The sequence below is a fragment of the Eucyclogobius newberryi genome, unplaced genomic scaffold (assembly GCF_026437365.1).
Source record: "Eucyclogobius newberryi isolate DKJ021-1_F unplaced genomic scaffold, fEucNew1.0.hap1 SCAF_12, whole genome shotgun sequence".
Classification (NCBI taxonomy): Eukaryota; Metazoa; Chordata; class Actinopteri; order Gobiiformes; family Gobiidae; genus Eucyclogobius; species Eucyclogobius newberryi.
Genome location: NW_027315746.1, coordinates 12,643,079 through 12,666,042, shown reverse-complemented (window position 1 = coordinate 12,666,042; position 22,964 = coordinate 12,643,079). Strand labels below are relative to the sequence as shown.

Genomic DNA, 22,964 nt, shown 5'->3' with positions numbered 1-22,964 from the left:
AAATATGTGAAATAACATAATAGCACAACAAATACATATGAAACCTGATTAGAAATGTTTTTCACATTAAATTATTATAAGAGTCTATTTTATTTCCCAGTGGGGGTCCCACTCCCAAGTTGGCTGCAGAGTTAATTTGGGGGTCTCGAACTTTTCAGTCTAACTTTCTGCTCCTTTTCATTCATTTGTACTATGCTTAACTGTATACCACGGAAGATGTATTTTTTATCTGTTATTAAATAAAATAAAAAATAAATACATTAATAAATGAAGCAATGTTAATGTTGAAAAAACAGACCGAATAAATATATATATATATAACTTATCAAATATAGGTTTGTAGCTTTTTTTTCAAGCATAGCCTTCAAAAGTCAATCAATCAATTCAAAAAGGCAACAAACCTAGTTACTATGATCCGTAATGAGGCTTTTGACAGCTTCAGTCAAACCAGTCAAACAAGAACAAAACATATTACATAATAGATGGACTGAGTTCATATAGACGATTCTTTAAGTAACAAAACCTGTCTCAAACTGGTTCTATCCACTTGTCAAGATCTATAGTGGGTGGTTTAACTAGTTTCTTTCTATTTAATCCTGTTTTTTTCTGTGTAATTAGTCTGAAGTCTATAGTCACATTATTATAGAAACTGTGTGCTGCCCTTTGAATAGACCGTCAGTCACGTTGAGGACATCTCCACTGCAGAACACACACCATGACTGAGGTTAACCACTGCCAACTATTCACAACGCTTTATCAAACGTGCTCAAATCTGCACCGTCTAATGAGCTGTCACAGATGACCTCTCACCTCTGCTCTTTCAGAAGCTGCAAGGTAAATGCACACAGTAACGCCTGTAGATCTAATATAAAGTGGACTATAATGTTAATGGAATAATTAAATAGATGTATAATAATCAATGCAGCAGCACAGTATAAAAGTTATGATTACAGTATTTTATTGCTAATGATCAGTCGATGTCTTACACAGCTGCTACTTTGCGTTACAGCAGTATTTTTCTCTGCTTGTATCCATGGCGATGTCATTGCTTTGCTGAGAATGTCCCACAGCATAGCATTGAACTTATTTATCTCCATGGAGACCAGCAGGTGGCGTCACTTACTGTAAGAATGCATGATTTCCAAGGTATTAAAACACCTGTAAACAAATAAATGCAAGATAAGTGTCTGAATATTCAAACACAATTACATCTCCATGGAGACAAGCAGGTCTCTGGCGAACACCCCATCTTTAACTTATAATTACCAGGATATATGTTTTTAGAAACAAAAAGATAAGATAAGCCTTTATTTGTCCTCACAATGGGGAAATTTTGTGTTGCAACACAAGTAGGTACAGAAGTAAAAGAACAGACTTATAGAAAGCTTTAAAAAAAACACTCTTAATAAAAAAAGCTCTTATAAAAAAGGCCGTTGCTGGACAGCCGCGGCGCAGTCAAATGGCCGCGCAGTTTCAGGGACAGCGGCATTTCCCTTATAGCTCGTTATAGCCTCATGGCTAACCCTAACCCTAACCTTAACCCTAACCCTAACCCTGACCCTAACCCTAACCCTAACCCTGGCTGGAGAGCCGCGGCGCAGTAAAATGGCCGCGCAGTTTCAGGGACCGCAGCATTTCCCTTATAGCTCGTTATAGCCTCATGGCTAACCCTAACCCTAACCTTAACCATAACCCTAACCCTAACCCTAACCCTAACCCTAACCATAACCCTAACCCTAACCTTAACCCTAACCCTAACCCTAACCTTAACCATAACCATAACCCTAACCGTAACCCTAACCCTAACCCTAGACTTAACCTTAACCCTAACCCTAACCCTAACCTTAACCATAACCATAACCATAACCATAACCCTAACCCTAACCGTAACCCTAACCCTAACCCTAACCCTAACTTTAACCCTAACCTTAACCCTAACGTTAACCCTAACCCTAATCCTAACCTTAACCCTAACCTTAACCCTAACCTTAACCCTAACCCTAACCCTAACCCTTACCCTAACCTTTACCCTAACCCTAACCTTAACCCTAACCCTAACCTTAACCCTAACCCTAACCCTAACTCTAACCCTAACCTTAACCTTAACCTGACCCTGGTCCTGCTGCTGTCTTTTTAAAGGACTTTAGTGACTTTTTATCTTCTATTATAAAGCTGGAAACTGTTTTAATTCTTGGAATTTTAACATTTGGGTCGATGGCTCATCATGCCCTGCAAAGGATCTTTTAACCTTGTGACTGAAACATTTAACTTTGAGCAGCATGTCTCAGGTCCCACTCACCAAAAGGGACACACTTTAGACCTGGTGTTTTCACTTGGCCTGAGTGTTGTCACCTCTGTGTGGAGGATGTCCATATGAGTGATCATAGCTGTGTTTTATTTGAATTGAACTTTTCTCCTGAGCCGGTGCCCTCAAACATCAGGTTTCAGAGGCGCATTATCACTGCAAATACAGCCGTCCAACTTTCTGCTATGTTGGATCCTCATTTGTTTATGAATTGTCTTGATGTGGACAGTTTAATTCATTCCTTTAACAGCCAATGTTTATCCATTCATCCAAAGCTGACAGCAATGAATTCCTCAGGTTCTTTATCGATAAGATCAAGTTGATCAAAGACCAAATCCCACTCCCATTGTCTGATAAACCTGTTTCTGTGGAGCCTGTTTCCCAAAACTGGTCTTCTTTTAAGCCTGTCACTCTAGAAGACATCTCAGCTCTGGTGACCAAGATGAAACCCTCCTCTTGTACATCAGATGCCCTTCCCTGCAGGCTCTTCCTCAAAGTGTTTGATGTTATTGGCCCCTGGGTTACCAAAATGGTGAATCTCTCTCTTTCTACTGGTGTGTTTCCTGGTCCATTTAAACATGCCATAGTTGAGCCTTTACTGAAAAAAACAAACTTGGACCCGACAGACCCCAAAAGTTTCAGACCCATATCAAAGCTCCCGTTCATGTCCAAGATCCTTGAGAAGGTGGTCTCTGAACAATTGTCCGATTTCCTTGATCAGTCAAACATTCACGACTCTTTTCAATCTGGTTTCCGCAAACATCATTCTACGGAAACCGCATTGCTCAAAGTGTCCAGTGACATTATGATGTCTGCTGATTCTAGGAAATGCACTGTTTTAGTTCTGTTGGATCTGTCTGCAGCCTTTGACACTGTCGACCATCATATCCTGTTGAACAGACTGAGGGACCTGATTGGACTGTCGGGGTCAGTTCTTCATTGGTTTTCCTCATATTTATCCGGTCGGAGCTTTAGTGTTGCTGCAAACCAAATAATGTCCAACTCAGCTGATCTGTTGTGTGGAGTTCCTCAGGGCTCCGTTTTGGGTCCCGTCCTATTTCTGCTTTATATAATCCCCCTGGGAATGATCATTGAAGAGTTTAGTGATGTGTCCTATCACCTGTTCGCTGACGATATTCAGCTATATTGCTCTTTTAAACCTTCTAAGATCCAGAAGCTGAACTCCTTGGTCAATTGTTTAGTGCAAATAAAACAATGGCTGAGTCAAAACTCCTTGCAGCTGAATGCTGACAAAACAGAAACTCTGATTATTACCCCTGATGATGCCATTCCAGGGATAAACCAGTACTTGGGTGTTTTAGGTCAGACTGCTAAACCAAGTATTAGAAACTTGGGTGTTGTCTTTGACAAAGACATGTCTTTAGAGCACCACTCCAAGCTGTTGACGAGGAACTGTTTCTTTCAGTTGAGGAAAATCTCTAAGCTCAGGAAAATGGTGTCTCAAAATGACCTGGAAGTTATGTCGGTGTAATCCCTCATTTGTCCAGGCGTGTTCCATAGTAGAAAAAACTTCAGTTGTAGTCATCTGGACTCAGTTTGAAAAAATAGACGTTTCGACTCTCATCCAAGAGTCATTGTCAATAAAAGAATTTAGATCGAGAACTCCGATATTAATACTGTTCTGTGGTAAGACCCACCCATTGGGAGGAGCCTTCCTGAAGTAGAAAGAGTTGTTAGGTTCAACAGAAACTCCCCCCTTGTATCTACCGAGCTAGCCTATTCAGAATCTTAATGGGCTATTAGAATCCTCTTTGTCTTTGTGAGACCCTGGCTCAACCACCCTGAGTACCTGATTAGCATCTAAATGTCCTTGTCCTGGTCCTCTACCTTTCCAGGGGTTTAGTAACCCATTATAAATAACAGGAAGATTAAACCTTAGCCCTCCATTTCTGTTTAAAGAAGGTCTTTCTTTTTTAACAAAAATAGCTTCCTTGACTCCTCTTTCAAACCATCTTTTCTCCCTGCTTAAAATCTTCACCTCACCGTTTTCAAACGAGTGATTAGAGGCTTCAAGATGGAGATGCACGGCACTCTGAGGTCCTGAACTAGTATTTCTTCTGTGCTGATAGAGCCTCTTGTGTAGAGGTTGTTTTGTCTCACCTATGTACCGTTCTTTACAGCTTTCTTCACTGCATTGGATCGAATAAACTACATTGCTCTGTTTTTGAGTCGGCAACTTGTCCTTAGGGTGAACCAGTTTTTGTCTTAAAGTGTTTCCTGGTTTAAAATAAACAGGGACTTCGTGTTGTCTAAAAATTCTCTGCAGTTTTTCCGACAGGCCAGACACATAAGGGATAGAAACACCCTTCCTTCTCTGTTCAGTTTCCCTTTTGTCCTGCTTCTTGGTTCTCTTCACTCTGTTGATAGCCCAAAAACTTTGTGGATAAAGTGAAACATCTCCAACTTGACCCAGATGACCTCATGGTTTCATATGATGTTGTGTCCCTGTTCACCTGCATCCCGACCTCTGATGCAGTAGCAGCAGTGAGGATCAGACTGCAGGAAGACACCACCCTACAGGAAAGGACCAAACTGACACCTGAACACATATGTAAACTGTTGGACATCTGTCTGAACACCACTTACTTTCAATTCCGGGGACAATTTTACAGACAGATTCATGGCTGTGCCATGGGCTCGCCCGTCTCTCCCATAGTGGCCAACCTGTACATGGAGCACTTTGAGAAGAAGGCACTGGCCTCATTCTCAGGCATAGCCCCAAAACTGTGGCTCCGCTATGTCGATGATACTTTTGTAACAATTAAGAAACAAGAGCTGGAAACCTTCTCTGATCACATCAATGCTGTGGACCCACATATCAGGTTTACAAGAGAAGACGCTAAGGAGAATCGCTTGGCCTTTCTTGATTGTTCCACGATCAGAGGAGAGGACGGGAAACTCCAAATAGAAGTATATAGGAAACCTACACACACGGACCAGTATCTGCTCTTTGGTTCCAACCACCCACTACAGCACAAGCTGGGGGTGATCAGAACCTTACAACACAGAGCTCAAGGTGTGCCCACCAGCTCAGAGGGCAAGAAGAAAGAGGAAAAACATGTCCGTAATGCCCTCTCAGCCTGTGGTTACCCCGCTTGGGCTCTCAACAGAGTGAAGAGAACCAAGAAGCAGGACAAAAGGGAAACTGAACAGAGAAGGAAGGGTGTCTCTATCCCTTATGTGTCTGGCCTCTCGGAAAAACTGCAGAGAATTTTTAGACAACACGAAGTCCCTGTTTATTTTAAACTAGGAAACACTTTAAGACAAAAACTGGTTCACCCAAAGGACAAGTTGCCGACTCAAAAACAGAGCAATGTAGTTTATTCGATCCAATGCAGTGAAGAAAGTTGTAAAGAACGTTACATAGGTGAGACGAAACAGCCTCTACACAAGAGGCTTTATCAGCACAGAAGAAATACTAGTTCAGGACCTCAGAGCGCCGTGCATCTCCATCTTGAAGCCTCTAATCACTCGTTTGAAGACGGTGATGTGAAGGTTTTAAGCAGGGAGAAAAGATGGTTTGAAAGAGGAGTCAAGGAAGCTATTTTTGTTGAAAAAGAAAGACCTTCTTTAAACAGAAATGGAGGGCTAAGGTTTAATCTTCCTGTTATTTATAATGGGTTACTGAACCCCTGGAAAGGTAGAGGACCAGGACAAGGACATTTAGATGCTAATCAGGTACTCAGGGTGGTTGAGCCAGGGTCTCACAAAGACCAAGAGGATTCTAATAGCCCATTAAGATTCTGAATAGGCTAGCTCGGTAGATACAAGGGGGGAGTTTCTGTTGAAACAAACAACTCCTTCTACTTCAGTAAGGCTCCTCCCAATGGGTGGGTCTTACCACAGAACAGTATTAATATCGGAGTTCTCGATCTAAATTCTTTTATTGACAATGACTCTTGGATGAGAGTCGAAACGTCTATTTTTTCAAACTGAGTCCAGATGACTACAACTGAAGTTTTTTCTACCTGGAAGTTATAATTCATGCCTTTGTGTCTTCACGTTTAGACTACTGTAACAGTTTGTTTTCCTGTCTTAAAGGCGGTATGGACGATTTTTCGGCGATTTGAGAACGCAGATGGAAGTGCGCATGCGCACTCCCCCGTGCGGACTAATACAACACACACATGCGTTTGTTTATTAGCGCAACGGAGCGCATCGCATCTCTCGTCTCCCGTAGATTTCTGTCCACTTCTGTGTCAGCTCGAACTGTCTTTCTCCATCTTCATTTTGCCCCGTACACTGAGGGAACTATATTATGATAGATCCATGCGCTTAGGCACGCGGAAACGTGGGGACGAGCCTGATGCGGCTGCAGGTGAGCGGTAGGTGCATTTTATGATTGATACGTGGCAGGACAAATGATTTATCCACGCCACGAGGAAATATGATACAAAATTTGCTGAAAAAAATCGTCCATACCACCTTTAACAAGAAGGAACTCTCTCGTCTGCAGCTGGTCCAGAACTCTGCAGTGAGGATCTTAACCCGCACAAATAGAAGGGCCCACATTTCACCCATTCTTAAAGCCCTTCACTGGCTGCTGGTCTCGTACCGCATACAATTTAAAATTCTTGTTTTAACGTTTAGAGCTTTAAATGGTCAGGTCCGATCGTACATCAGCGATCTGATTAAACCGTACGCTCCCTCTCGCTCACTAAGGTCCTTGGACCAGAAACTGTTGCTGGTGCCTCGCACCCGTTTTCGGACCAGAGGAGACAGAATAAAGTTATAATGAAAAGGACAATATCTGAAAAATCTATCTCAAAATTCAAAGAAATAATAGAGCCAATACTCAGTGACATGTCATGTGATCCTGCTGAGAATAGTTTTAGTCCCAGTATAAGTGATAAATTTGTCGACTTGACCATGAATTCTCTGAAGTCTGCTCTTGACGTTGTAGCGCCGTTAAAACAGAAGGTCATTAGGCCAAAGCGCGCCTCCCCACGGTACAACCAAGAACTGCGTTCACATAAACAAAGAGTTAGAAAGTTAGAGGGATTATTTTGTCGCTCTCACACAGAAGAATCCCTAAAAGCATGGAAAAGTTGCCTGCTGTCCTATAAGCAGGCTCTGCGTAAGGCCAAAACCAGATATTATTCAAATCTAATAGAAGTCAACAAAAGTAACACTAAATTCCTTTTCAGCACTGTAGCTAGGCTAACAAACTGTCACAGTGCAGTAGAGCCCTCAATCCCAGCTACACTCAGCTCTGATGATTTCCTCCTATTTTTAACAATAAAATAAAAACAATCAGAGATAAATTAGATGAAATTACCCCCGCTATTAGCCCTGAACTAGCCCAAGCTGTAAATCTAACGTCCCATATGAATCCACCTGTAAACTTAGAAAGGTTCACAGCTGTCGATCAAGCAGAGATAACTTCAGCCATTATGTCCTCTAAAAGCTCAACTTGTGTCCTAGACCCCATTCCAAGCAGACTCCTCAAAGACATTCTTCCCCTAATTATAGACCCTATTCTTAATATAATAAATACTTCACTGGAAAGTGGCTATGTTCCACAGTCCTTCAAACATGCAGTCATTAAACCTCTTCTGAAAAAGCCTAATCTAGATCCCGACCTATTGGTAAACTACAGACCTATTTCAAATCTTCCCTTCGTCTCTAAAATCCTTGAAAAAGTTGTAGTAAAACAGCTTTGTCGCCACCTAGAGGACAATAACTTATTTGAAGTTTTCCAGTCAGGGTTCAGAGCCCAACACAGCACTGAAACTGCACTAGTTAAAGTCACAAATGATTTGTTATTAGCCGCTGACGATGGACTGGTCTCAATCCTGGTTCTGTTGGACCTCAGCGCAGCGTTTGACACCATTGACCACAACATTCTACTGCAGAGGTTAGAATGTGATGTAGGTGTTGGAGGAACAGCCCTCAGCTGGTTTAAATCGTATTTATCTGATAGGTACCAATTTGTTAATGTAAACAAGAGCTCCTCACCATGCTCTAAAGTAATTTACGGTGTGCCACAGGGTTCGGTACTCGGTCCAATTCTGTTTACTCTTTATATGCTGCCATTAGGCAACATTATCAGGTCACATGGCATTAACTTCCACTGCTATGCAGATGACACTCAGCTGTATTTATCAATGAAACCTGATCAGAGCGATCAAGTAGACAGACTTAGTACTTGTGTGAAGGAGATAAAAACCTGGATGACACTTAACTACCTGCTTCTTAACCCTGAAAAAAACGAGGTCATTGTGCTTGGCCCTAAGCATCTACGAGACGGTCTATCTGAGCAGATAGTCACACTGGACAATGTCAGTGTAGCTTCTAGTTCTATTGTAAGAAATCTTAGAGTCTTATTTGACCAGGAACTCTCATTTAAAGCTCATATAAATCAAGCTTGTAAAACAGCCTATTTTCATTTGCGCAACAAGAGCCAAAATCAGAAGAATCCTGCCTAAAAGTGATGCCGAAAAACTTATCCATGCATTTGTAACGACTAGATTAGACTACTGTAACTCCCTGCTTGCAGCGTGTCCTAAAAGCTCCATAAAAAGCTTTCAACTGGTTCAAAATGCAGCAGCAAGATTATGCTTTTAGATTAAGATTAAGATTAAGATTAAGATTAAGATTAAGATTAAGAGAATGCTGGCCTTCTGGTGGTGCCAAGAGTCTCTAAAAGTACTGTAGGAGGTAGAGCGTTTAGCTACCAAGCTCCTGTGTTATGGAATCAGCTCCCGACCCATGTTAAATATGCTGACACAGTCTCTTCATTTAAGTCCAGGCTTAAAACGTTCCTCTTCGAAATCGCTTATGGTCAGACTAGGTAGGAACAGAAATATAAACCCACAGCTTTAGCTACGCTGCCCTAGGAGTAACTATGCTGGGGGAAGTATGACAGCTTGAGCACTATCCTCTTCTTCTGACTACTTAGGCTATCAAACAATATTTAATTTTTAATTCCACTTGCAAACTGTTCACCGCCTTCTTTTTCTTTCTCTCACTCCTGAGGACCTGTGGACCCAGATGCCCCTCCCCTGGTGAAGTGGTCCCTGCCCTGTGTGGACGGTCCCTCATCTGCCTGAAGAGTGGCTCCAGTTCGCCTCCGACGGTCCCTCATCTGCCTGAAGAGTGGGTCCAGTTCGCCTCAGATGGTCCCTCATCTGCCTGAAGAGTGGGTCCAGTTCGCCTCAGACGGTCCCTCATCTGCCTGAAGAGTGGGTCCAGTTCGCCTCAGACGGTCCCTCATCTGCCTGAGGAGTGGGTCCAGTTCGCCTCAGTCGGTCCCTCATCTGCCTGAAGAGTGGGTCCAGTTCGCCTCAGATGGTCCCTCATCTGCCTGAAGAGTGGGTCCAGCTCGACTCAGACGATCCCTCATCTGCCTGAAGAGTGGGTCCAGTTCCAGTCTCCCTCGTGTCCGTCTGTCCGTCTGTGAGAGTCGGATCTCTCCTTCACTGGAACTCCTCCAGGTTTCTACGCTTTTTTCCCAAAGAGGTTTTTTTTTGGAGTTTTTCCCGGCCGAGAAGGAGAGTCTAAGGACAGAGGACCCTGGGACATCGTCCCTCGCCACCACAGACATTGTCTGACTCCATCGCCACCACAGACATTGTTGATTCATTTCTCCCTGTGGCCCTCAGAGGCAACTGTTGTTGTGATTTTGTGCCTTACAAAAATAAATTGATTTGATTTGAGATCCTTCCAGGCTGTTGCCTCCAAACTCTGGAACGATCTTCCGCTCCCCCTATGGTCACTAGACTCAGTTACTGCTTTTAAGGGTCAGCTTAAAACCTTTTTATTTAGTAAAGCCTTTTAAATGCACTTGTTTTAGGGACTGATTTGACTGCATATTATTGTATATGTATTGTTCACTGTAAGTTTTTTGTGTTTTTATTGTTTCATTCTGTGTTTTGTGAAGCACTTTGTGACTTCTGTCTGTGAAAGGTGCTATATGAATAAAATGTTATTATTTACTTACTTACTTAACCCTAACCCTAACCCTAACCTTAACCCTAACCTTAACCCGGCGTGCGGCCGGCACAAAAATAACATGGCAGTTTTGGCTCTGCAGACACTCCCTATAAAAAAAATGATACAATACTGTATCATTATTGTAACTTAGGCCAGCTAAACAAAAAATAAAATCATAATTGTTGAATAATTATTTGCTCAGAGAGAAGATGGTGCATGTGAACCTCTGCACTCAAGGAAACACGTGTGCATTGAACGTGAATAATCTTGATGACTTAATTATTATTACTATTATTTTTAACTCAATTAAAGCAATAATCCTGATTGTTACTGAAATGTGATTAATTGCACAGCCCTATTGTAACTGACAGCATGTGGCTACATGCTAATAAACATTAGCCTACTTTCAACAAGCCTAATTTCCAACTGCCCGGGTGTAATATTTTATATTTCAGGATCAGACACAAAGTCTTGAGGGTTTGTGGACGAGGAAGAGCAGACTTAACTAAACGGGGGAAGGTGTAGAAAAGCTTCTGTAGAAAAGGATCAAAACCCACAAAATCCCTTTTCATGTTCAATTTTATGCACTGTTCTTCATGACAGCAGCGATAGGCAACAGCATGTGGTGACGTGGTCAACATGGCGACCACAACTAAGTCACATGGCCTGTCCATGAGTGTTCCAAACTTTTATTTATTTTATTTTATATAATAACATGAGTTTTGTATTGCTCAAATCTTTACATTGAAAAACATGCATTTCTACTGTGAAAGGGGTTATTTCTCCAAAGATCTGACCTGTAGCATCATCTGCTTGTCTCCATGGAGATGGATAAATTAAATGCCAAACTGCTGAAAATTCCAGGCAAATAAATGGAATATTATTACAATTTTAAACAAGAAAATAAAGCAAAAATAAAGCAAAAACAAAACACAGTTGTACTTATTTACCATTGTTTGTATTATTTTGATTCTCTTGGGACTTAAAATTGTTTAATATTGAATTAAGAGGTTCCAGATTTTGGACCTTTACTAATCCAGCTTTTGGCATGAGGTCCAAACTGAATATGTGAGTTGAAATTGGATTTTTCCATCTGGGACGGTGTTTGAATAGCAGCAGCGCGGCAGATAAGAGTTTGACCTTCACTGGGCTGGAGCATGTTCTGTCGACATTCATTTCTCATTCACTCACTATTTGCATATTAGCTGTGAAGTCTGTCGTGTTAAAGTTTCTTTGTGGTAATGTCAATGTGCAAAAGCTTAAAGCAGGTGTGAAAAACACTGTTACGCAAAGAATGGTAAAAAAGAATACATTTTGATGACTTAGTGTAATACAAATTTACAATGTTTTAATTTATGAAGTGGAAGGTGCAAATAAACTTCCCAACTTTGTGAAGGAAATAGCGATTTTACCACTGAGCTAGAAGATCTAGATGTGAATAACCACTTCCCTGTTAGACTCTCTCTGTGAATTTGTGGCAACTCTATTAGTTTACCTTTCTTTCAAGTGAATTCATTTGTTACAACAGCAACACTGTCTATGCATCTTTTTTTGCCCAGTTTGACATGTTCATGGTGTGGGGTGAATGAATGGAGCAACGTGAAGCAAAGTGTTAAAAAAAAGCACTGTATGACTCAAAGGCAATAATATTATTGCTTTTGAACTTGAGCAGGCACAAGAAGTAAACATGCACCAGTATTAATAATTCTGTGAGCTCTAATTTTGAGTGCAGTCCCTTGGAAAAAAAAAAAAAACTTTGCAAGATGATACAATAATGCCATTTAAAATATAAATCTACATGGGCCCAATGAGAGCCTGGACTGAAGAAAATCAGACCCCTTCCTAAACTATCAAGCAATCAAGATTTATTTGTAGAGCAACATTCATACAAAACATAAGTGCTTTACAGCCATAAACACATTTAAAACAAGTACAAAATAACTCACAATACAAAGAATTAAAGCAAAAATAGTTACAATAAAATGTATTTTAAAATACCACATTTTCCACATTATAAGTCGCTCCGGAGTATAAATCGCATCAGTCAAAAAATGCATAATAGAGAAGAAAAAAACATGTATAAGTCGCACTGGAGTATAAGTATTTTTGGGGGAAATGTATTTGATGAAATCCAAGACCAAGAACAGACATTTCATCTTGAAATGCAGTTTAAAATAATAACAGATGAGAGAACATAGTGAATAGGTGTACGTATGCTAACGCTAACACCTTCAGCTACATGACGTATGCTAACGCTAACACCTTCAGCTACATGAGGCACAGACAGAAAAAGTGTCTGGTATGTTAACGTAACATATTAACAGTTATTCAGATAACTATAGCATAAAGAACATGCTAACAAGTTTACCAAAGCATCAGTTTTACCCCAAATCACTAAATCCACTGAATTCTTCTTCCTCTGTGTCACTTCTTAACAACTCCACAAACTCCAGAGGAAGAGGAAGTGCAGATTCTTCTTCTGCGTCGCTTAGAGCCTAGAGCGCCCTCTTGTGGTTGTCAGTGTGAAAATAACGACTAATATCACATATAAGTTGCTCCTGAGCATAAGTCGCACCCCGGCCAAACTATGAAAAAAGGTGCTTATAATCCGGAAAATATGGTAGTATAAATGCAGATAAAATTCCCCCAGTAATAAAAAGGTCTAAAAAGGCAATTATTTTGCTTAGACTTCAACATTGTCAGAACAGAGGCCTGTCTCACAACCTTAGGAATGCTGTTCAGAGTTGAGCATTTGTTGAAATGCAGATTCCCCATGTTTAGTCCTGACTCTGGCACCAGCAGGAGTCCGGTCCCTGAGGTTCTTAGAGTTCGCTAAGGATCCTATGGCACTAACTTGTCTGACATGTACTGTGGTGCTAGGCTTGAACACAAGCAGAGCTGCTTTAAAGTCTATTCTCTGAGCCACAGGAGCCAGTGCAGAGACCTGAGAACAGGACTAATGTGGTCGTACTTCCTGGTTCTAGTCAGGACCCGAGCAGCAGCGTTCTGGATGTACTGCAGCTCATTTGTACCAGTAATCCAGTCTACTGGAGTTGATTCTGGTAATGTTTTTAAATGGTAAGACGCTGTTGATGTTATTGATTTTATATGGCTGTTGAAGTTCATCTCTGGGTCCAATGTTACTTAATGTCTAACTTGATTTGTAGGTTTCAGAGTAAGATATTAATGGTACTTTCGTTTTGGCAAAAAAATAGAGTCCAGATGACTACAACTGAATCTTTTTCTACATCGTGTTTGCAAAAAAAGTATTTGAGTATCTGAGTATTTTTCTACAATACTACTAACACGTTTTCTTTGGTATTGTGAGCCACTTAAAAAGTCAGAGTTTAGCTGGAGCAAATTATTTTGCATCCAGACACTGATCTGTTGGCTGCAATGACAAATCCACTGGTCCATATTCACCTGCCGTCAGCGAGACATAGATCTGAGTCGTGACGTGACACACCACATCAACTGACCTAACAGTGGGGCACACCACATCAACTGACCTAACAGTGGGGCACACCACATCAACTGACCTAACAGTGGGGCACACCTGACCTAACAGTGGGGCACACCACATCAACTGACCTAACAGTGGGGCACACCACATCAACTGACCTAACAGTGGGGCACACCTGACCTAACAGTGGGGCACACCACATCAACTGACCTAACAGTGGGGCACACCACATCAACTGACCTAACAGTGGGGCACACCACATCAACTGACCTAACAGCAACATGTATAGGTTGAATAGAAGAGATCCCAGGATCGACCCTTGGGGCACACCACAAGTTGATTAAGTCATCACATTTCACCTTCTTCAAGTGGTGTTAATTGACACAAGCCATTAAGCGACAAGGGGAACAACACCAGGTCTAGTCCACCATTGCTGACAACTACAGAAGGAAGTACCATCTTTCCTCACTGCAACATCACTGACACTTCTGAAGGAGGCAACAGAGTTCGAAACACTCAAGGGACAAATACAGGCTTGACTTTAGAATCTTAAAAGTACACAAAGATTGAACTTGTAGACAAATAGCATCTGTCAAGACAAGTAGTATTAGTACACAGCTGCAGTAAAAAATGTATGTAGGTGAATGCAAATATCCTTTACTTTAATCCTGTTTCCTGTGGCAGACTATATAAGGAAAATTAAAGTTTTTTTGTGACGTATTTGGCTCTTTTATTCAAGCATTGCAGGACGAGTAGTTTGGCACATCAGGGGTGATTTTGTAGAGCTGGAAATGTACCAGTAATAACAAAATGCGTTGTATGTGCTAATTCAGAGCTGTAGTTGCAGAAATGTCAGGTTGAGGAGTGAATCTGGCTTGTGGTGGATGGTAAACACTGCGTCGCCATGGAGACGGGTATTAAATGTCATTGTGAAATAAAGCTGCATTATATCTGAGGGAGAGATAAAAAATGATTCAAGGCCCCTCGCCATAAATGATTTCCGTGTGTTTCTCACATGCAATTGACCCTAAAATATAGTTTCACATACAAATAGACATAATTGTAATTTCAAATTGAAATCACGTTTCAAAAACAACTTGATCATTTTGTCCCTTACAGTGCATATGACGTGTTTTTCTAAATATTGTTTTGTTTTGTTTGGTGGTATTGTACACAACGTAAATATTCATCAGTTTTACATCAGTAAATTTACCTTTTGTGAAGAAAAATTAAATTAGTTGGAAATCACTGAAAGAAGTGCTGAGTTCCTCTGTCTATTACTGTGTTTCCACCTTACAAAATGTGCATATTATTATATATTTGGCCCTTGTTTATGCTAAACCATAAGAACATTTCCCTTTACTCTAACCCATTCCTAATCTTACCCATTACCCTTTACTTTACTTTACTTTACTTTTACTTTGAACAAGCAATCACAGTAGACCGTCCCTCAGGACCTGACACTCTTGCATTAGCCATGTCACATCTGCTGTTCATGTACAACCAGGAAGAAATATCATAAAATTAAATATCAACTTACCCAATAACAACTATAATTTTGTTCGCTACATTTACTACATTTAATCCAACCTGTCATATGTACTTTAACTTCAATTCAAACATTACTCCAACAAGGTAATATAACATAATGACAAAATGCTCGACCATATTCTGACTGAGTATGTATTTCTTCACTTACATTTGCTCAAACTAAATTTATACTGAAAGTAGTTTGTTTGTCTGAATGTGCAGAGCTTAGCCAGCTTTTTTACTAATGGTAAGGGGAAAACAACTATTATTTCCTCAACACACAACTTAAGGAGAGAGCTAATCATTTCCAGTGTGTGTCCGTATCAGTGATAATGTGAGCGCAGTAGCAGTGTTGCTGTTGTTTAACTGGTTTTCTACAACTTTATAGAAGTAGATCGGACACAAACTAAACAATCGCAGAGTCCGACTGCAGCACGTCTTTCACATTTCATTTAAGCTGCTACAGGAGAGAATTTCATGATTCACCATTGACTCTCATGTGTTTTTGCAACTCGCTGCTGAAATCCAGAACGCTGTGATGTCATCTGCAAAACAACCACAAGCATAGTGCGGCTAATCACGTTTGTTCATCTTAAATCAAGTGAAATAATCTCAATAAATTGCATTTCTCACACGTCCACAAATGAACAACTCGCTGATAGACTTTTGGGAGAAGCACAAATACATGCAGTGAATGTATGTGTAAATAAGAGCTAATGAGGCCCGACGTGTCAACACCTTGACTCTCGGGGAGAAAAGTGAAGGAGGTTAATGAAGACTTACTTCTTTAGTAGCACTGCTGTGTATTATTATAGATGATTAATCAGTCGCTGGTTTTAAATACATTTCTTTTTTGTGAACTAATTATTTTATTTACTCAGATTATAAGGATTGATATGGAACAACAGCAGAAAACAGATGTCATAAAATGAGTTAGCTGAAGAATTGTCAGTGAATCATGTATTTCAATTGACCTTTTACATATAAATACACTTTCTTTACAGTTTCCTAGAATGTTTCTCTATAAATAGTTGCTTTTCCAGAACTGCGCCGATGATCAAGAACTGGACCAACATTATAATTGACGTAACAAAATGGGGAAGATGTAACTTGAAATTGGACAATTTTAGACCAATTTTTAGACGTCATCATCCTTCTCCTTTAAGAGCTGTAAACTCTGGAATTCATTACCCCCTGAAGTAAAGTGCATCTCGGAAGTAAATATGTTCAGCTCCAGACTGAAGGGCTGAAAGAAAGAAAATCAAAACTGTCCCCACCTGTAAGTGTTATGAACGTGCATAAGTGACAATGCATGTGTGACGTGTACGAGTGAAGAAGAATGAGTTATCTCTGATTTATGTACAATAATGGAAATGTGTTTTAATGTGTTTTATATCTGTGGGGGATTTAGAAATGCCCAAACAGGGACAGGAGTTGAAAATTAGCGCTGGCTATAAACTTTGAATGCATTAGTATTATCTTGTCTTACGCTAGCTGTTTTTCATTTTATTTTTATTTTTATTTATGTTTCCCCTCCATTCCTTACTAGGAAATGAGAGGTTTTGTCTATAGGAGTTTTTGTTTATAAGAGTTTTGTTTATAAGAGTTCTTCTATTAAGAGTGTTTTTAAACTTCCTATAAGTTATCTGTCCTTTTCCTCTGTATCTACCTGCGTTGCAACAATGAAATTTCCCCATGTGTGAACAATAAAGGATTATCTTATCTCATCACATCGGCTGCAAGCTTTGTTTTGTAACTATGTACGATGCATTGTCCCTGTCAAATACATAAATACATTTATGTGTCAAAAAGTCGACTACAGCCTTTTGCCGTTCTATTTTTATTCTAGTAATTATACAATAGAATACCTGTTATCGAACAATACACTTTTTCAGAAAACGGTAGGAAAATGTTTCTCCAAAATAACAATACCGGTAATAGTTTATTTGTGCTTGAATTTACTTGTAACTGTCCAGAGCTCTGTCTCAGGATCAACCATATTTTTCTACTCTTTTCCCAATGGAGTCTAATTATACAGCGTAAACCTACAGTATATGTTTCAGAGAGCGTGAGTCTTGTTTTTTTATGTTCACAAAGCTAACATTTAAGAAAATATGTGGCAATTCAAACTGCAAAGCTAGACAAATATCATGTAGGCTTGTGGGGTATATGCATCTGTGTAATTGGTTCGATACTCTGCACGCAAAGGGGAAACAGACGCCAATGAACACAATTAACTGCCTCTGAACTGGCACCACTTAGAAAACCTACAAGCAATTATCATTTGGCGAGGGTCACATTTCCATGCGGTTTCGCTCGCTCGATATCGCCACATAAATTAGGCAAATTATTACAGTAACATGATTTTGGTCAAGAGAGGAGGAGGGGCCATTCACACGGTCAGTATTGTCCATCTAAAATCGATTTTGAAAGAATAACAACCACAAAAGAGTTAGAAATAGCCAATGATGAAAAGAAATTGTATTCATCAAACAAAAGACGTCAAATCATTCTTTCTGTTTGATTGTGATGTTATGAGAACAATGAAGAAAAGGAAACACACAGACAAACACAAAATGCTTCTGTTGCTCTACAGCTTTAAATAAATTGCAGAACTTCCTCCATTTGCTGAAAGTCTCTTTGCGTTTTCGTTTGTTTGTTTGCTTTTTAAATCAAATTAGTATTTTTTATGTCAGTTTTAGTACATGTCGGTGTAATCCCTCATTCGTCCAGGCGTGTTCCATAGTAGAAAAAGCTTCAGTTGTAGTCATCTGGACTCAGTTTGAAAAAATAGACGTTTCGACTCTCATCCAAGAGTCATTGTCAATAAAAGAATTTAGATCGAGAACTCCGATATTACTACTGTTCTGTGGTAAGACCCGCCCATTGGGAGGAGCCTTCCTGAAGTAGAAAGAGTTGTTTGTTTCAACAGAAACTCCCCCCTTGTATCTACCGAGCTAGCCTATTCAGAATCTTAATGGGCTGTTAAAACCTCTTTGTCTTTGTGAGACCCTGGCTCAACCACCCTGAGTACCTGATTAGCATCTGAATGTCCTCTACCTTTCCAGGGGTTCAGTAACCCATTATAAATAACAGGAAGATTAAACCTTAGCCCTCCATTTCTGTTTAAAGAAGGTCTTTCTTTTTTAACAAAAATAGCTTCCTTGACTCCTCTTTCAAACCATCTTTTCTCCCTGCTTAAAACCTTCACCTCACCGTCTTCAAACGAGTGATTAGAGGCTTCAAGATGGAGATGCACGGCACTCTGTGGTCCTGAACTTGTATTTCTTCTGTGCTGTTAAAGCCTCTTGTGTAGAGGCTGTTTTGTCTCACCTATGTACCGTTCTTTACAGCTTTCTTCACTGCATTGGATCGAATAAACTACATTGCTCTGTTTTTGAGTCGGCAACTTGTCCTTTGGGTGAACCAGTTTTTGTCTTAAAGTGTTTCCTGGTTTAAAATAAACAGGGACTTCGTGTTGTCTAAAAATTCTCTGCAGTTTTTCCGACAGGCCAGACACATAAGGGATAGAAACACCCTTCCTTCTCTGTTCAGTTTCCCTTTTGTCCTGCTTTTTGGTTCTCTTCACTCTGTTGAGGGCCCAAGCGGGGTAACCACAGGCTGAGAGGGCATCTCAAAAAAGATGGTTTGAAAAAGGAGTCAAGGAAGCTATTTTTGTTAAAAAAGAAAGACCTTCTTTAAACAGAAATGGAGGGCTAAGGTTTAATCTTCCTGTTATTTATAATGGGTTACTGAACCCCTGGAAAGGTAGAGGACCAGGACAAGGACATTCGGATGCTAATCAGGTACTCAGGGTGGTTGAGCCAGGGTCTCACAAAGACAAAGAGGTTTCTAATAGCCCATTAAGATTCTGAATAGGCTAGCTCGGTAGATACAAGGGGGGAGTTTCTGTTGAAACAAACAACTCTTTCTACTTCAGGAAGGCTCCGCCCAATGGGTGGGTCTTACCACAGAACAGTATTAATATCGGAGTTCTCGATCTAAATTCTTCTATTGACAATGACTCTTGGATGAGAGCCGAAACGTCTATTTTTTCAAACTGAGTCCAGATGACTACAACTGAAGCTTTTTCTACTACAGTTTTAGTACAGAACAATACCCGCTTTTTGACAACCCTACAACATAACAGAAACATGTTTTACTTTTATTCAGCCGGCCGGCATATGTGTGCTGTGCCTTAACCACTCAACCACTGTCTTTTTTCATGCTTCGTTAAGGCTAATTATGGCATGGTTATTATAAAACTGTTGCCTAATACCTCTAGTGTGACCAGCAATTAAATCAACTTCAAACGATAAAGTGAATGTGATGTAAACAGCAAAAGCACTTGACATTTGGGTTTGCTTTTTTGAAGAACAAATTTAATTGAAATTACACATTTTTGCATCTGAAATTCTCACATTTACTTCTATTCGGACAATTACTACACTGCCTGTTGATGCTAGGATTTACCTAAACAAATACAGCAGGTCCAAGCCTCCTTTTGGATAACTGCTTCATGGGTGATTCAGCTGCAACACAGTATTTAACTGACAGATGCAGTGAGCGGCTTCTCATTTCTGAAACAACCACGTGGAAAGACAAATCCCGTGGTCATGGGAACGATGTCAGTGTGTTTGCGAAGGGTCAAATCATTGGCATCGAGCAGAGAAAACATCTAATGAGAAGCAGAAACAAATGTACTACAGATCTGAGCCCCAGTGAGAGTGTTTGAGCTGCAGAAGGCTTTGTGCAGTGGTCACTCTCTTTGTGCAGTGGTCCCTCTCTTTGTGCAGTGGTCACTCTCTTTGTGCAGTGGTCACTCTCTTTGTGCAGTGGTCACTCTCTTTGTGCTGTGGTCACTCTCTTTGTGCAGTGGTCACTCTCTTTGTGCAGTTGTCACTCTCTTTGTGCAGTTGTCCCTCTCTTTGTGCAGTGGTCACTCTCTTTGTGCAGTGGTCACTCTCTTTGTGCAGTGGTCACTCTCTTTGTGCAGTGGTCACTCTCTTTGTGCAGTGGTCACTCTCTTTGTGCAGTGGTCACTCTCTCACATCATCAATACACCATCTTAGTTAATAAAATAGATGCATCTTTTGACACTGAATAAGCTTATTAAACAGCAAACGAGTGCTGTAATCAAAACTAGAGGCCGCTGCGGCTTCATTTTCGGACAGGCAGTGTATTGTGACCTGATTCATCAATTATTACAGCTTTATTACAGATTAATCCTGGCGTTCCTATTCAGAACACCGACTACCACACCACCACCACAACAACAACAACAACACACCCTGCAGCCGGAGACCTTGACGTGACCAGACATCTGTGCGCGTGGGAAGCAGAGCCAGAGCTGCTCGTCTTTCTACAGTGAGCGTCTAATAAACAAGCGAACACAAGGAGTCCAGCGAGGTCAATGAGCGGCTCGAGCGCTGGAGTCACGCTTCAGAGGAGGCGATGGGAGAAAAACCCGGGCGCAGCGTCAAGCCATTGATTGTGACACTTGGGGGTTTCCATGGCGACCGCATCTGCAGCCACGTGTTGTTGTTGATGGTGGTATAAAAATGATGTGGCCATGAGAGCGGAAAATGCGATGGCTGCCGCTCGTGTGGGGTTGTAAAAAGGGTTAAGGACGCTTTTAACGTTTCTGGAATATGTGGTAAAGTTAAGGGCTTCCTGCTTTGAATTTGATTGTTCTTGTTGCCTTTTATTGCCGATTGCATGCAGGTTGCATCGATGAGACGGTGGACAATAGAAGATGTTGGTGTCACAACAAATGGAGGCATCAGCAGGTCGCAAGAGATGTGAAAATGATGAGAAAGCAAATGGGTTTTAGGAACTGACAGACCAATGGATCAAGTTCTAATTGGACAATGTCATATTGTGAATTCAGAGTTGTACCATTTTTGACAGAAATATCCTAACTTATGGTCCAAACTTGTTGAAACGTATTATTATTTGTCTTGAACTGGCTCCATAGACGTGTCAAAGTCCTTTCAACTGACTGCTTTCGAAAGCTATTGTGAAGAAAATAATTGTGAACTTTAGTTTATTTATACTGGCCGAAAAGATGTCTGTTTTTTGTTTCATGTGAATAGGCCCAGTAATTGTATTTTTATTGAATTAGCCTTTATTTAACCAGGTGAGAATCCACTGAGAATGCACTTTTTCAAGGGGAACCTGGGGTAAAGTGAAAAATATGACAGCACACAAATCATAAAAAAACATTTACACAATTAAGAGAACAAATAAAGACAGTGTTTATATTTAAAAGTCCAGATATTCACCATAAAGCAGGTGTGAAATTTAAATAGCAAACTTTTCAATAGAATTTTGACCTTTTCTCAAGCTCAATTTTAGCATTTCAGAGTATTGTGATTTTACTTGAACGCACCATTTTCACTTTAATGTAATGTAAGAACCTGGTTATAGTTTTCTTGATTTTATTATTCAAGTTTACAACAGGTATACAGTATGTAAACTATTATCATTGGCTATTGTTTTTAAGAATAATCTAAATCTATGTGACAAAAAGACAAACCATATTGTTGCTTTGCCTGGAATGTTCCACAGTTTGGCATTAAACTTATCTTCGTGAGAGGAATGTTACAGAAGAGGGATCCTTTGTTTTGAGACTTTTTGACACAGCCTAGAGTGAACATACAGATTTCATCCTCCAGATGCAGTGTTGACATCAATAGGTCGGCAGACGTACCACCATCAGAAACATAAGTGCATCTTTAAAGCAATCACAGTGAGTAACAAATAAGGTAGAAGATAAATTATAAGTAAAACTTTTTTTTAATATTTCATATTTCAATTTCGTAACGGTCGTACATGAATATTTTTAGTTGCATGTAATCCTTCAATCACCATAAATCCATCTCCATTTGATGTACTGTGGCAAATGGTACAGCCCAATCAAGGTAGGGCTGGACAATAAAGTGAATGAAATCAATTCATTGTAAATGAAAAATGCAAAATTGTGAAATCGAGGTTGATTTTGAAACTGATATACAATTCTGATATACAGTTCTGATATTCTTATGAGCAGAGCAGGAGACAGAGGAATGAACATACAGTAACACTTTAGCATGAAGTAGATTAGATTAGAGAGTCCAAGCTTTAAAACAATGTAAGTGTCCATAATAGATATTATCGGTCCGGCCCAAACGCAACCATTCATTCATCAAACAATGAATAACGATGAATAAATCTGTATTTTCGATAGAAGTTTCTGCAATATTTTAGTACACAAAGAATTGCACATCTGGTTATCAGAAAAGTATGAACGCTTGTGTCTCATTTGCAGCGCGTGTGCTCGGTGTTCAAGGCCAGTGGCATAAAGAGCTTTCCTCACACACGTCTTCTCACAGCCAGTGAATATATTTCAACTCAACCTTATTCAGTCACAGCAAAAATCTTTACTGACATGTATTTCCAATTTGTCTTGCTTTACTTTACCTTCCGCGTTCAGTCCCCCCAAAGGAAACCATCACATTTGAGCTGAAAAAGATGCCTCCTCATGAAAATATTGGTTATAAGAAGTGCAGCGTGCAGAGGCTGCCCACGGCGACCACACCGCAGCCCACGGTTTAAAAATAAATCACTTTTTGACACCAGGTCTGCTCACGTTAAAACATGCACTATGCAGCGTGTCTGCTGCTCGTCACCTGCTCGTCTCCATGTCATTGCTCTGCCACACATGCACGC

General features: G+C 40.3%; 1 protein-coding gene across 2 annotated transcripts in view; it reads right to left on the bottom strand.

Annotated features, from left to right (window-relative positions):
- Nucleotides 1-22,964, bottom strand: part of pde1cb (phosphodiesterase 1C, calmodulin-dependent b) — a 273,057-nt gene that overhangs the window by 207,080 nt on the left and 43,013 nt on the right. The window lies entirely within an intron of this gene.